Source organism: Oryctolagus cuniculus, chromosome 4 (genome assembly GCF_964237555.1).
Source record: "Oryctolagus cuniculus chromosome 4, mOryCun1.1, whole genome shotgun sequence".
NCBI classification, from domain to species: domain Eukaryota; kingdom Metazoa; phylum Chordata; class Mammalia; order Lagomorpha; family Leporidae; genus Oryctolagus; species Oryctolagus cuniculus.
Window position 1 is genome coordinate 134,984,292 of NC_091435.1, and position 15,020 is coordinate 134,999,311.

Sequence of the window (15,020 nt, forward strand, 5' to 3'; positions counted from 1 at the left end):
AGTGTTAAGGCTGATCTTTATTGGTTCTCATGGGTGCAATCATTATCCATTCTGTGAATTTGTGTCAGAAATAGACAAAGAATATCATTACTAATTCTACCACATCTCAATCCCATAGCTTCCAAGTGTCAAAATTTTATCATACTTATTTATTTATTTTCAGTTTATTTGAAAGGCAGAGAGAAAGAGGGCTGGGTGTGGGAAGCAGAGAGAGTGAGAATGAGAATCTCCATCCGTTGGTTCACTTTCCAAATGCCCACAACAGCCACAGCTGGGACAGGCCGAACTCAGGAATCCAGGACTCAGTCTGGTCCTCCTATGTGAATGGCAGTGACCCAAGTATTTAAACCAACGTCTACTATGCCTCAGGATGCTCATAAGCAGGAATGTGCAGTCAGAAGGAGAGCTAGGATTTGAATTCAGGCACTCCAATATGACATGTGGCATCCAAGGTGGTGTCATAATTACTCTACCAAACACCCATTCCTATTGTGATTTTTGAGGTCAGAGACAAAACTGAAATTTTTGTGATCAAGAAGAGTTGTCCTCAACCACTATTTTGAGCATTGAATGGCTTTGGAAATAACATTTTGCTGTAGAGTTGATAATATTTCTTAATTAATCTGACCTAAAATTATAAGACAACACAGCACTTAAAGACAAAATTTTTACTACATGAAACAATTTTGATGACAACTAACACTGTTTAAGTCACTAGTAATATCAAGTTGATTTACAGAAAGGATTTATTTTATTTATTTGAAAGGCAAAGTTACAAAGAGGGAGAGGGAGAGGCAGAGGCAGAGAGAAGTCCTCCATCAGTTGGTTCACTCCCCAAATGAAGGCAATGGCCAGGGACTGGGCCAGACCAAAGCCAAGAGTCAGAAGCATCTTCTGGGTCTTCTATGTGGGTGCTGGGGCCCAAGCAGTTGGGCCATCTTCCGCTGATTTCCAAGGCGCATCATCAGGAAGCTGGATCAGATGTGGAGCTGCTGGGACTAGAACCAGCACCCAAATGGGATGCTAGCATCGCAGGCAGCAGCTTAGCCTGCTATGCCACAGAGCCATTCCCATAAAGCTGCTTTGTAGAATCGAAAGTTAAGCTAATAAAAGGAATACCTTCATTCTCACACATTTTTTTAGGAGAAATACTTTTTGAGCTCTAACTACAGTTCCAAACAGTTCCAAGTTCAAAGGGAATTTCCACTCTTCAAAATCCACTTATCTTTGAAAGCAAGGTGCTTCCAGCTAACTTTCAATTGGAAATGAATAATCTGAAATGTAATAACATACTAAAAGACAAATATCTATTCTTGAATCTACCATAATTTTATATGTGTTTTTCGTATGCTCATGAATTAATTTCACTTTTTGGTACTACCTATCTGTGTGAAAGGCATTTTCAAAGATGAAATATATAAAATCTCACTACAGATTATCATTGAAAGATGAGCAATTCGATTTTTTCTAATGATAGGAAACAGTAACTTTGAGATTAATTGTGAGAAATATTTCTTTTTAGGAGTAAAGCTGTATGTCTTATTCAAAATAGTTTTTGTTTATAATTAAAGTGGCCCATATTTTCTGGTAAAAATAGAAATCTTAATTTACACTAAATCTCTGACATCCAAGGAGAACAAAAAGTAAGTGTGCATGAAACTACTGAAGATAATGATTTTGTTCTTAACCAATTTGAAGAGGCAATGAGCATACAGGCTTTATTTGAGAAGTGCACAGCTATCTAGCTGTTTTTTCTTATTTTTAAAATTTACTAATATAAAGAGAGTTTAGATATTTCATAAATACAATCTAAGAATATAGGATGCTTTCTTCCCTCCTGTCCTGCCTTTCTTTCCTTCCCTATTTCTTCCTTTCTTTTAACTTTTGTGACAACGTACTTTCAATTTATTTTATAATCACAAGCTTAACTCTCCTCTAAATAAATGGTTCTACAAGTAAAAATTAGACCATTGCTCCTTAGGAACATAGACAAGGGTTATAAACAATAATCAAATCACAAGATGTCAATTTCTCTCGTGTACATTAAGGTTTTTTTCTTCTATATTAACTACCATGAATCATAAAAAGCAAATGATATTTATCTTTTTGGGTCTAGTTTATTTCACTAAGCATTATCATCTCCACTTACATCCATTTTGTGGCAAAAGACAGGGTTTCATTATATTTTTATGACTGAGTAGTATTCCAAAGTGTATATATAATACATTTTCTTTATTCAGTCATCACTAGATGGAGACCTGGGTTGATTCTGTATCATAGCTATTGTGAACTGAGCTGCTATAAACTTGGGCAAACAGATAACTCATATGCTGTTTTCATTTCCTTTGGGTATGAAGAGAATACCATTCTTCTCACTAGAAGACTTGTATCACCAAAAAATATCTTCAATTATTATTATGTTTGAAAATTATATCAATAATATTTATGAGAATCTGTTTTCTCAAGTTGTATAATGACCTCCACAATATTCACAATTTTGCCTCTTGTCCCATAAAACCTAAAATGTGAACTATGTGACAATTTCTATGGTAACACACAATATACATTATTAGCATGATAGATTAAAAAATAGAATCTACAAAGTTTGAATTTTTTTCTTGTATTTGATATTGATAGAACAACAGAGTTATATTCAAGAACTCTTCTATTTTGCTGTCAAATATAAGCATGTGGGTCTAAAACAGATATGTGAGTGGAAAAGTTCTATGAAGAATTTCAGAGAAATGTTATTTGGGTTTTCAAAACCCAGTCCCTTTTATCTTATATCACCTGAAGCCATCATTTGTGTGACTTGACATAAGACAATTTTTTAAATTAATATTTCCCAATATATTATACTTTCAATATAATACCAGATCACTGTTAATCTAATTTGTTAATTTTGTTGCAGCCTAAAATGTTTTAGCTATATTTAAGAAAAAGTTCAAAATGTAAAGATAAAACAATAACTGAAATCTGAGGTAAAAAATATGACTATGAATAAATTATTCATTCAGCCAGATCAGGGAGTTATTCACAGATTCTGCTCACCCTCTTTCCTGATACAGTCAGTGGCACATCAGAAAAAAGTTGAGGCCAAAATAAATATACATGTAGTTTCCTAGTATAACATAAAGTTTAATAATGTGTCATGTTAAATACATTTGTATCTACACTAATAATATTTAGAAGATGCGATGTTAGAACTACGATGTCACTAATGATGAGGATGTTATAAATATGCACACCCAAAATAAAGCTTTAAATTAAGGATAATGAAGGTTGGTTATTTTATTCTTTTTGATGGAATTTCAAGAATGTTGCTAAAAGTGTAAAACAAGTTAGATTGATATTATTAATTTTCTTTTCATTATTTTAGGAGATAAAAGCTGTTAGAATTAAATTCACCTCAAACATTCCTTCAGCATGATAATTAATAGAACAGAATCATGAATTTGTTAATTAAAATAAGATACCTCAGGGAATTGAAATTAATTTTGATGTCCTAATAGATAGCCTTATATCAATAAATCTCACAGATGTGTTGTCAGCATTATGTGAAAGTGGATAAAGGCATTTTAGCTTGACTTTGGTGAAAGTGAAAGGAATTATCTATTTTAGGCTAATCACAATGCATGAGGTAGATTAATATAGTTTTTCATTAAGACTAATCTCCATGGATATGTTAGAAATATCAGTGTAAGCTTTCAAATACTATATATCAAGTCATTCGTTCAAATACAATCCAGTTTAATAGTCACCGAAAGCTATAACCATCTGGCAGATGTTTCCTGGCCTATGTGAAATGAGTTGAGGGGCTCATTTCTGTTTCTATTGAACACATGTCCAGGTCACCAGAAATATCACCACAATTTGCACCCTAATTAGTAATCTCAAGCATGTTGTGGGCTGCATGGTAATGGAACATGGGCTTTCCTCCAAATTCAGAAATGAGTCTATTCAGATACAAATAGGAATGGCCTTGGAAGGTCAGCATCAAGAGAACTTGAATTTCTGTGTGATGTAAATTTCAAAAACAGAAAGGGTTGTTTTTTTTTTTTTTTTGCTTAAGGTATTCATTTGACATTCATCTTTCTCAAAATAATTGTAAAATTAACAGAAAGCAGAGTATTGCCTGTATGTCTCAATATTTTGAGGAAAATACACCCCTCTGATAAAAGCTACAGAGCCTCCTCAATAAAATTAGCACATATATTTATGCCAATAAATATTATATATATTAATATTTAGACTGATGCTGTGGTCTGATTGGTTGTATATGGTTGTATATGTATGGAAGGTGATTAAGTTATGTAAATGGAACATTTATGGATGAGATCAATGCTCTTTTAAAAGAGGCCCAAGAGTGAACCCTTGCCCTTCCTATTATGTGCCCCTCCTATTACATATACATATATATTATATACTATACATATAATATATATATAATGCCAGTGACTTCAAAGAATACCTTTACCCTAGCACAAGAAGAAATATTAGAAATAAGCTCAGTGTTTTTACTCCAAGGCCTAGACTAGTATCAATAATCAGCTTTTTCATAGCAATACTCAACAAGAATGCATGGGTAAGAATTTTTAAATAGAAAACTTCAACGAAACCTATGTTACTTCATTTATATCCTACCTAGAATCACACATACACAAACACAAAATTCAGATGCTTTCTTTTTCCATTTTTTAAAAATATACAAGTACTTTTATTAGTTGTTAAGGTTATCTATTTAAAGAATACTCGACTGTTTAATCAACAACATCAATATACTGTGAAGTTTATGACATATGTGAAGGAAAATGCAAAATGCAAATAGCAAAAAGACTGACAAAGCAAAGGAGGGAGAACACGGCATAAGTATTTTATCCTATGCCTGAAGTAGTTTAATATCACTTGAAGATAAACTCTTATAAGGTACAGAAATATAAGCTTGACAAACCTGTAGCAAACACTAAAATAACAAAAAATAAGTAAAACAGCAACAAAAAGGATTAAAAGTTACTATAATACTCGTATATCATTGTAGCTGGTGTTGTGGCATAATGGGTTAAGCTACTGCCTGCAGCACCCTAAGCCTTGGCTGCTTCACTTCTGATCCAGCTCCCTGCTAATGCACCTGGGAATTCAGCAGAGAATGATCCAAATCCTTGGGACCCTGAACCCAAATAAGAGACCTGGATGAAACTCCTGTCTCCTGACTTCACCCTGGCCAGATCTGGCTGCAGATGTTTTAATAAGCTGTTTTTTTAAACATCTGAGGATATATTTATGGGTCTTTGGTCATATAGATAGTACACTTACCAAAAGTTACCTGTATTTTATGAGTAGAACATTTGGTTCATGAGTATTAAACACATCCTTTGAATGGCTAAATAGAATGATTTTGAGATGATTGCAAAAATATGAAACTGAAACTTAGGACAAAAAACAATCTTCTTTTTATACCAAATTTCTATAATATTTAGATGGATGCTATGGTCTGATTTGTTGTGTACCTCCAAGCTGATGGTATTTGATGGTGATTAGGTTATGTAACCTTCATTAATGAGATCAGGGCTCTTTTAAAAGAGGCCCAAGAATAAACCGTTGCCCTTCTTACTATGTGAGAACAGAGGTAGATTTTGTCATCTATGAAACAGAATATGGGACCTTAGACATGAAATCTTCCAGGACCTTGATCTTTAACTGCCCAGACTATGAGAAACAGATTTTTGTTTGAATTTTCTACCCAGTATATGGTATTTTGCTATAGTAATCTGAACAGACTGACACAGTAAGGCCATAGCGATTGGAAAAATCCATTCATTTAAGTCAATAAATTTATATTGAGTTAGAATGAGATATCAACAAGATAGAGATAATTCCTATTCTTTTGATACTATTTGTAAGAGATGTACATAAGGGATAGACCATTATAGAACAGTATGGTACAAGCTATGATGGGTTTTATGGTTTGAATATGATATGGCTCCTGAACTGGTGAGGACAGTTAAATCTCAATGTCATAGGTTGATAGTGCTCAGATGATAGGAATTTAACCTAATTATGGTGTCAAGGGGGTGGACCTAGTGGAGTTCCTTAGGTCACTGGGGATGTGCCCTCAGAAGGTAGTTCTTCCAGGACGACTGGCAATAAAAACCAAGCTGAGAATAGATGCTCTCTCTGCTTCATGGTTCACCTTGTTCCTCTGCATAGCTCCACCTTTGCCATCCTCTAACTTCACCAGGTGGTTGGACCAATGGAGCAGGTATTTCATGTAGTAACAAAAAACTGACTAATGCAATGAGAAAAGACAAAATTGTATGGTAAGCTCTAATAGGCAGATCTAAGAGGGATGAAGGTCTCTAGACTTAGAGTCCCTAGAAACCACATGTGTGTTTCATTTGACTGTAAGTTCTATGTCCACTACCATGACTAGTCCTTAGCAGGGCATATAAGAGATGTGAGTGGCTAGAAATACAATTTATGATAGATAAAACACAGTCCATCATTTATCAAACAATTGGTGGGAATGCATGAGTGTATATATATATATATATATGTACAATTTATAGAACATCAGAGGTTTTTGAGTAATTAGTATAGAGAATTATTTGAAATTTTTAATTAAACTTTTTATATAAATCAAGAGCAGAAGAAATCCATAATACTATGGATTTGGGAGATCATCAGGATTAGACCCAGCATGTACATAGATTGTTCAAGGCGATAGAAGAGGATGAGAAAATTTAAAACAATAGAATTGAGGATGGAACATGGTAACGCAAAAATTAAAAGTTAAGCAAATGCAAGAGATCCCTTGGAATCATAAAAGCAAAACAAGGAAGAAATAATGTCAGATAAGCCAAGAAGTGGTCAAGTGAATAGGATTTCAAAGCATATTTAGGTTTAGCTATCAAAGGATCATTATGTTCAGAGAAGTGATAGGCCTTTGAATTGGGCAATGAAAACCAGATTACACTTGTTTAAGTAGTGAATGGTGGGTGGTGGATGGGGAAAGGAAGCTGGGAAGCCAATTATTGACATATATTTCGGGAAGATTCAATTCAAATGAAAGAGAAAGAGAGTCTGACATTGCAATTGATATAGTTGCACAGGAGAGAAATACTGCTTCATGCTTTCTTTTATATGATATTCAAATTCCTGCACAAAGCATTTCACAGAGACTTAAGAACTTCCTGCCAGTTAGGGGACATCAATTAAACATTACAATGAATTACAAGAAATGGCTTGTGGAATCACCTTTCCTCTAGGTTTATCCGTCCAAATTACTTGTAAAACATGCCTAGGGGTGCAAAAATGAAGCATGTAATCCCAGAGCCCCTTAAAACACGGCAGAGCCATCATTCCTCGTTTTCCTACTATAATTAGCCTTCTGGGGAGCAACTGGAAAGGCCAACGTAACATTTTTCTGGTTCTTCCTGGTTATATAGAAGATAAAATGCAAGGGGGAAAATTAAACACAGATGATAAGTCCCTAATTCAATCTCCTTATCAGATAATACTTGCAGCCAAATTATTCCACAGTTTTCACCTTCCTTCCTCGCCAGTGTTTTGTCTGTTTCTACTTGACTTAAATATTTGGCTTCCTTCTGATAGTTCTCGAGCACATTAAAATATGTGGATGCAAACAAATCAGTCAAAAATCAATGATATGATGGCCTTTTTTGCAATATGTAACAATTCTTGAAACTGAAAAATCTCCAAGATATATGCATGTGTGTGTGTGCGTGTTTAGTTTAACAGGTGGACTATCAATCCCTTCCCTTTCCTCTAGAATGCTAAAAAGGAAGGTTATGGTGGTTTCTATGAGATTTCCTAGTGTCTCCTCCTTAGGTAACCTCACTTCAGTTATAAACAACAAGTAGGCCGGCGCTATACTAATACACAGAGACATTTCTTTCTTTTCTTTTTTTATTACCTCTTTCCTTTTAGTCTGTTTCTCAATTTCAGCTCCTAAATATAAGGGATAAAATTCAGTATTTGTCTTCTTGCATCTGGCTTATTTCATTCAACATGATGTCCTCCAGTTGTATCCATTTTGCTGCAAATAGAAGAATTTTGTTCCTTATTTTAGCTGAATAATATTCCATTGTGTAAACATACAACATTTTTATTTTGAATTATTTTCCCTCACTTTTTTATCAAGATGTAGTGGTGGAAAAATCTCTTAAGGCTTTCTTACAACTGGATAGGCAAGTTTCACAACTTCAGTGGCCTGAACAAACTACAGACCACTTCCAGATTCACCATCAGCATCCAAATACAATATTATACCATAAATGGACTGATTATGGTTGCATATTAATTCAATAACTTACTCAAAACTATTACCTTGTTAAATGTAAGAGAGGAATTAGAAAGAAAGCCCCAAGGGCCCCGAGCTGTGGCATAGCTGGTTAAGCTTCCTCCTGCAGTGCCAGAATCCCATATGGGAGACAGTTTGAGTCCCAGTTGCTCTACTTCTGATCCAGCTCTCTGATGGTGTACCAGGGAAAGCATTAGAAGATGGTCCAAGTGCTTGGATCCCTGCACCCAGGTGGGAGACCTGGAAGAAGCTCCTGACTCCTGGCTTCGGATCAGCCCAGCTCAAGCCATTCAGCCCATTTGGGGAGTGAACCAGTAGATGGAAGACCTTTCTCTCTGCTTCTAACTCTGTCTAACTCTGCCTCTCATATAAATAAACAAAACCTTAAAAAAAAGAAAGCCTCAAAATAACAGATAAATACTCTATTTTTTTAAAGATATACTTATTTTGTTTGAAATGTAGAGTTATCGAGAGCGTGGGAGAGACAGAGTCACTCTCAAGGTCCACTCCCCAAAAGGCCACCGTGGCCAGAACTAGGCCAAACTGAAGCCAGGAGCCTGGAGCTTCTTCCAGTTCTCCCATGTGTGTGCAGGTGCCCAAGCACTTGGGCCATTTTCTGCTACTTTCTCTGGCATGTTAGCAGGGAGCTGGATCAGAAGTGCAGCAGCTGGGAACTGAACCAGCACCCATATGGGATGCCGATTACCCAGGCATCAGTTTAATCCGCTATGCCTCAGCACTGGCCCCAGTAAATAGTTGACCTTAAGAAGGAATGTGAAAATAATTTTTAGGTTAGGAAGTTTCATTACACTGTTTCTCACTTTCTGAAAGAACTACTACACATACTTGTTTAATGAACTGCCCAGCTTTTGCATTTTATGTGAATAGCAAGCTAATTATTGCTTCATTTCTATATGATTATAATATCCTTTGAAAGCTTTATGTCAGTGATATATTTGAAGTAATTTAGACTGAATATGAAGAAACTATGATGTATAAAATCTTCTAAGACAGTTGTTTTTATGAAAATTTTGAAAACAGAAAAAGCCAAAGCCTCCTTTGAGCTCCCCAATCGTGGCCTCCCCTCACCACAGAGACCTCTTCTTAGAATGTGAGAATCTCCAAAGATACAAATTTAAATCTGTTTGCACATTTTTTTCTTCTACTGTCTTGGTTTCTTTACGCATACTTACCTGCAACTGAATGAGCAGCCATCAATTAACATGTTTGAAAACAAATTTTGTAAAGAACCCACACAGATTTTATAAAATAAAGTGAAAGCTACTCACCTCATCAATATGCAGTGATTAACTTTATTAGGCTATATTTGCAGGGTCTTCAAAAGGCTCATGGGAAAATCATGCATGAATTTCAATTTTTTTGTAGCATAATAAATTTGCACTAACTGGGTATAGCATGAGTGAATAGGTTCAGGTTTGAGCCACTAAGAAGGATAGAATACCAATTATAAAAGAGTCCCTATCAAAGCAACATGAATTCTGCTAAAATTGAACAAAAAGAAGCAGCAAATTTATAGAAAATTTTGAGAGGAAGAATGGTGAAATCATTGTTGCTTTACAAAAAGTTTGTAGGGATAATGCTCCCAAAGAAATCAGCAATTTTCAAACAATCAACTAATTTAAAGGATGGAGGGAACAATGTTGAAAATTAAGCTGGCAGTAGCAGCCCATCCACATCAATTTGCAAAGAAAAAAAATAATCTTGGCCATGTCCTGACTGGAGGGGGTTGATGATTAACAGCATAAGCAGTAGCCAACATCATAAAATTCTCAATTGGTTCAGCTGACACAGTTCTGACAAAAAAATTAGAGCAGACCACACTTTCTGCTCAATGAGTGCCAAAACTGTTGCTCCAGGTCAACCGCAGATAAAAGCAGGAATTTCAGTGGAAACTTTAAGCAAGTGGGGTGGAGATCCTAAGCCATTTCTTCAGAGAATTGTAGCAGGAAATGAATTGTGGCTTTACCAGTATGATCATAAAGACAAAGCACAATCAAAGCAATGGATTCCAAGAGGTAGCTGTGGGCCATTCAGAGCAAAAGCAGACTGATCCTGAGCAAAGGTCGTGGCAAGTTTTGGGCTACTCAAAACATTTTGCTAGTTGCCATTTTATTTAGAGCCAAAGAATAATAATATCTTCTAATTAGGAGAGTGTTTTTATGAAAGTTAGTCACTATGATAATATTCCTGCTTATTCCTATTATCAGTTGAGAGAAATTTTTTGAGTTTCCATGGGAAATCATTAGGCATCCACCTTCCAATCCTGATTTAGCTCCTTGTGCCTTCTTTATGTTTGCTTATCTTAGAAATATTTAAAGGGCATCAATTTTTCTTCAGTTAACAATGTAAAAATAAGAAGACTTCATTGACACAGTTAAATTCCCAGGAGCCTGAGTTCTTTAATGATGGACTGAATGGTTGATATCATTATTGGCACAAATGTCTTGTTCTTGGTGAAGCTTTATTGAAATATAATTTACGTTTTTAAGTTTAAGTTTTTAATTTCATTTTTTACACAAAATGTGAAGTACCATATCACAGCAACTGATGCAAAACAGTTTAGTGCAAATGGTTTTTTTCTTCCTGCTTTCCTCCTTTAAGCACTCCATTTCTCAGGTGAAATGAGGACTCTAGAGATGTCTCCAAACTTTCATTTAAGGAACAAAGTATTTATTTAAAGCCAGTATTCCTGTTGTAAGAATTAAGTGGTTGTGCTCTGGAAAATGGAATCCAAAGGAATTCTCCGATGGTGGAGTTTCAGGACCTGCAGCACACTGATCGGGTGCCACCATCACACGAAGCTGATGCCTTTGTATGCCCTGGACATCCAGAACTCTAAGATAAACAAACTTCTTCCTTGATGAAATTCTGTCAATGTGCCTTGATGAAGCAATGAAATTTGAATTCATAATATTTCCATTTTACTGGTTAGTGAGGAGGCATTTTAAATAAAAGACATCTGGCATGGAGTCAGGTCAGGTCCTTCATTGTGAATTTTTACTGTCACATAAAGCACAATGTGTGGTATACACTTTGTCATATGTAGGAGGAGTCAATTCACATTGAAGGAATGGCCAACTTGGACATTTATTACAGCATTTTTTTTTTTTACAGATGAAAGTAAAACCCCAGTTCTCACAAAGTTAGAGAAGGATTCAGTGATGAATATCTTACTCTTACTCTCATCTCTACCTATCCCTACCCATTTTATGCCCAGGGAGGCTGACTTATTTATTCTACAAACAGAACCCTCATGCAATCGGGCTTCTTCTAGGGGTTTAGCTAGTGAGGAGCCAGGGGTGGGAATGCGGAAGGAGAGTGAGGTCAGAAAAACTATTTTCCCTGTCTAATCCCTCTTAAGTCAGCCAACTTCTATGATCTGTCTCTCCTTCTGATTCCTGTCGTATTTCACACACTCATCCTTTTGGGATGATAAGTGAACTAAAACAGTATTCATCCTGGGTCCCACTCATATACAAATTTGTAAATAACCCCTCTCTAAGTGCTATGGTTTGGATATGGATTGTCCGCTAAAGGTTCATATGCTGGAGGCTTGGTCCCTAGGATGCCAAATATAATGATTTTGACTTATGGAAAATTTAAAAGCTGGGGTGGTAAGGCTTAGTACAGGAGATGATTAAGTCATGGAAGCACCACTCTTAGAAGGGATTAACACTAGTCTCATGCGAGTGGGTTGGGGCTCTCAGGATTTGATTAGTTACTGCAAAAGATGCAAAGCAAACTGAGCTTCCTCAGTTTGTTCCCCTGCTGCCTCTTCCACAAGTGCCTGTTCAACACCATCACACATGCTTCCACTATGTGGTGGTATCTTCCATGAGGCCCTCACTGGAAACTCGTGCAAGTGCCATGCTCTTGGATCTCCAGAGCACTAATCTAAACAAATCTCTTTTCTTGATAAAGTACCATCCTCAAGCACTTTGTTATAGCAATAGGAATCAGACTTAGTCTGTAAGCAGCCCTGAGTTCTGTCATTTGTTTCTGATGAGACTGTATTAGTCAGCTTTTCATTACTTTAACTAAAATATCTGAGACGATCAAATTACGACAGAGGCACATTCATTTCAGCTTCTAGATTTGGGGTTCATAGTCCAAGATTTACTAGTTCTATTAGTCCAGCTTTTGATGGGGACTGGCAATGGCATAATATGTGTGGGGAGATGATCACATCTTTCTTTACAAAGATTTATTTTATTTGAAAGACAGGGTGACAGAGGTGGAGAGTGGCACAAATAGAGATGAAACTTCCATTCACTGGTTCACTCTCCAAATGGCCGTAACAGCTGGAACTGGGCCAACCCAAAGCCAGGAGCCAGGAGTCTCATCCAGACCTCCCACATGGGTGCAAAGGATCAAGCCTTTGGGCCATATTTTGCTGCTTTCCTAGCTGCATTAAGGACTTGTAGGAATTGGAGCAGCTGGAACTCAAGCCAGCACCCTTATGGGATGTTGGCATTGCTTAGCCTGTTACACCACAGTGCTGACAAGAGATGATCATATCTTAAGCCAGGAAGCAGAGAGACACAAAGGAAACACCCTCAGCTTATGTAACCAAGCATCTCATGAGAACTACCTTCTTCTTCTGGTCTCCCATGCGGGTGCAGGGCCCAAGCACTTGGGCCAACCTCCACTGCACTCCCGGGCCACAGCAGAGAGCTGGACTGGAAGAGGAGCAACCGGGACAGAATCCGGCGCCCCGACCGGGACTAGAACCCAGTGTGCCAGCACCGCAGGCGGAGGATTAGCCTATTGAGCCGTGGCGCCGGCCCCAGTATCTTTTTTAACAAGCTATTTTCTCCCCTTTGGTTGGGTATCCAAATATACTCTCAAATATTCTAAAATATACATATATATTTCATTTATATATATATATGAAAATACTTATAAGATTGTCATGAAATATTATTCAAATTTGTGGTTTAAAATTTTAAATAATATCCATTAAGTCTTAAGAACATTGGATTAACTATTTAGTGAAATCACACATCCTTTCACCACTCTTCAATATATATTAAAAAATCGATTTTAGATTGATTACAAAACCTGAAAACCAATAACAGCATTTGTAATAGCATGAAATACAATACTGCAGCATGAATCATAAAAGAATTTTTTAAAGGACCAGTATTCTTAAGCCACCAAATGTTTGTCACTCGAGGGAAAATATTCCCAGCATCAAGATCAAATTAATTTTCTTTCCAGACAATCAATTTCTCAACATATTGCCATATGTGTGTACATATTTCCCCATCATGATCCAGTCATGTATAATTTTAAGTGGGAGAAAATTAAAAATAATCATATACTAATCTATGAATAATGCAGAAGCATAGCTCTCTTTATGTTAAACTTTTGATGAATTTATTAATCCTAGGAAAAACTGGTAATCAGAATGAAATCATGGGTCAGGAATGTAACCTTGGTAACAGTTTGGCTTGGTTTCCATGGATACAAAGAGTACAACTGAGAGGCTCAAAGAATAACAATTACCTTTGATTGGTAGATTCTGAAAAATGATGATTTGGAAAGTGACAAGAGATTTAAAAAAAGAAAAAGACTATCCTCATGAGGAATGAGACATTAAGTGTAATAATAGCACATTGATGGTCGGGTGCAGACAGGCTTTTGAAATTTAATGAAACCTCCCTTAGCTCCCTCATAAAAAATTGCATAGACTTCCTCAATTTATAACACCATGAACCTGCAAACCAAAATTCTTGCTTCTGATTAACTAGCCAAAGTATATTGGATTTTTAAACAATATACTTTGGGGCAGGTGTTGTGGCGCAGCAGGTTAACCTACCACTTGTGATGCAGGCATCCCAAACGGAAGCACTAATTCCAGTCCCAGTTGTTCTACTTTTGTTCAGGGAGTTAATGTGCCTCAGAAAGCAATGGAAGATGGTCCAAATACCTGGGCACCTGCCACCCACTTGGGAGACCCAGACGGAATTCCTGCTTCTTGGCTTCACTTGTAGCTATTTTGGGAGTGAACCAGTGATTGGAATCTCTCTTTCTTTCCTTCTAAGTTTTGTCACTCTGCCTTTAACACAAATAAATCTTTTATATCTATAGATATAGATATATATAGATATAGATATTCATACACACTTTAAAAATTAGATTAAAATCTATTGGTCAAATTGTCAATGAACCCAAAAAGCTAAAATACTTTGTTTTCTCTATATGGTTTCATGGAGTTTAAGAGTTGAAACAAAACAAAAGCCAAAACCCAATTCTGGTACAGTGGAGAGTATAGTGAGAAGGGTGTTAAGCAATCTAGAATCATGGGATAATTATCTCAGCAGCAAGTTGCACGGACTTGGGCACACTGTTTTACTTATAACTTGCTTTTCTTTTTTTTTTTTTTTTTTTTTGACAGGCAGAGTGGACAGTGAGAGAGAGAGACAGAGAGAAAGGTCTTCCTTTGCCGTTGGTTCACCCTCCAATGGCCGCCGCGGCTGGCGCGCTGCGGCCGGCGCACCGCGCTGATCCGATGGCAGGAGCCAGGAGCCAGGTGCTTTTCCTGGTCTCCCATGGGGTGCAGGGCCCAAGCACCTGGGCCATCCTCCACTGCACTCCCTGGCCACAGCAGAGGGCTGGCCTGGAAGAGGGGCAACCGGGACAGAATCCGGCGCCCCGACCGGGACTAGAACCCGGT

General features: G+C 36.8%; 1 protein-coding gene across 3 annotated transcripts in view; it reads left to right on the plus strand.

Annotated features, from left to right (window-relative positions):
* PLSCR5 (phospholipid scramblase family member 5) overlaps window positions 1-15,020 on the plus strand; it is a 69,002-nt gene that overhangs the window by 18,486 nt on the left and 35,496 nt on the right. The gene's annotated exons all lie outside the window — the stretch shown is intronic.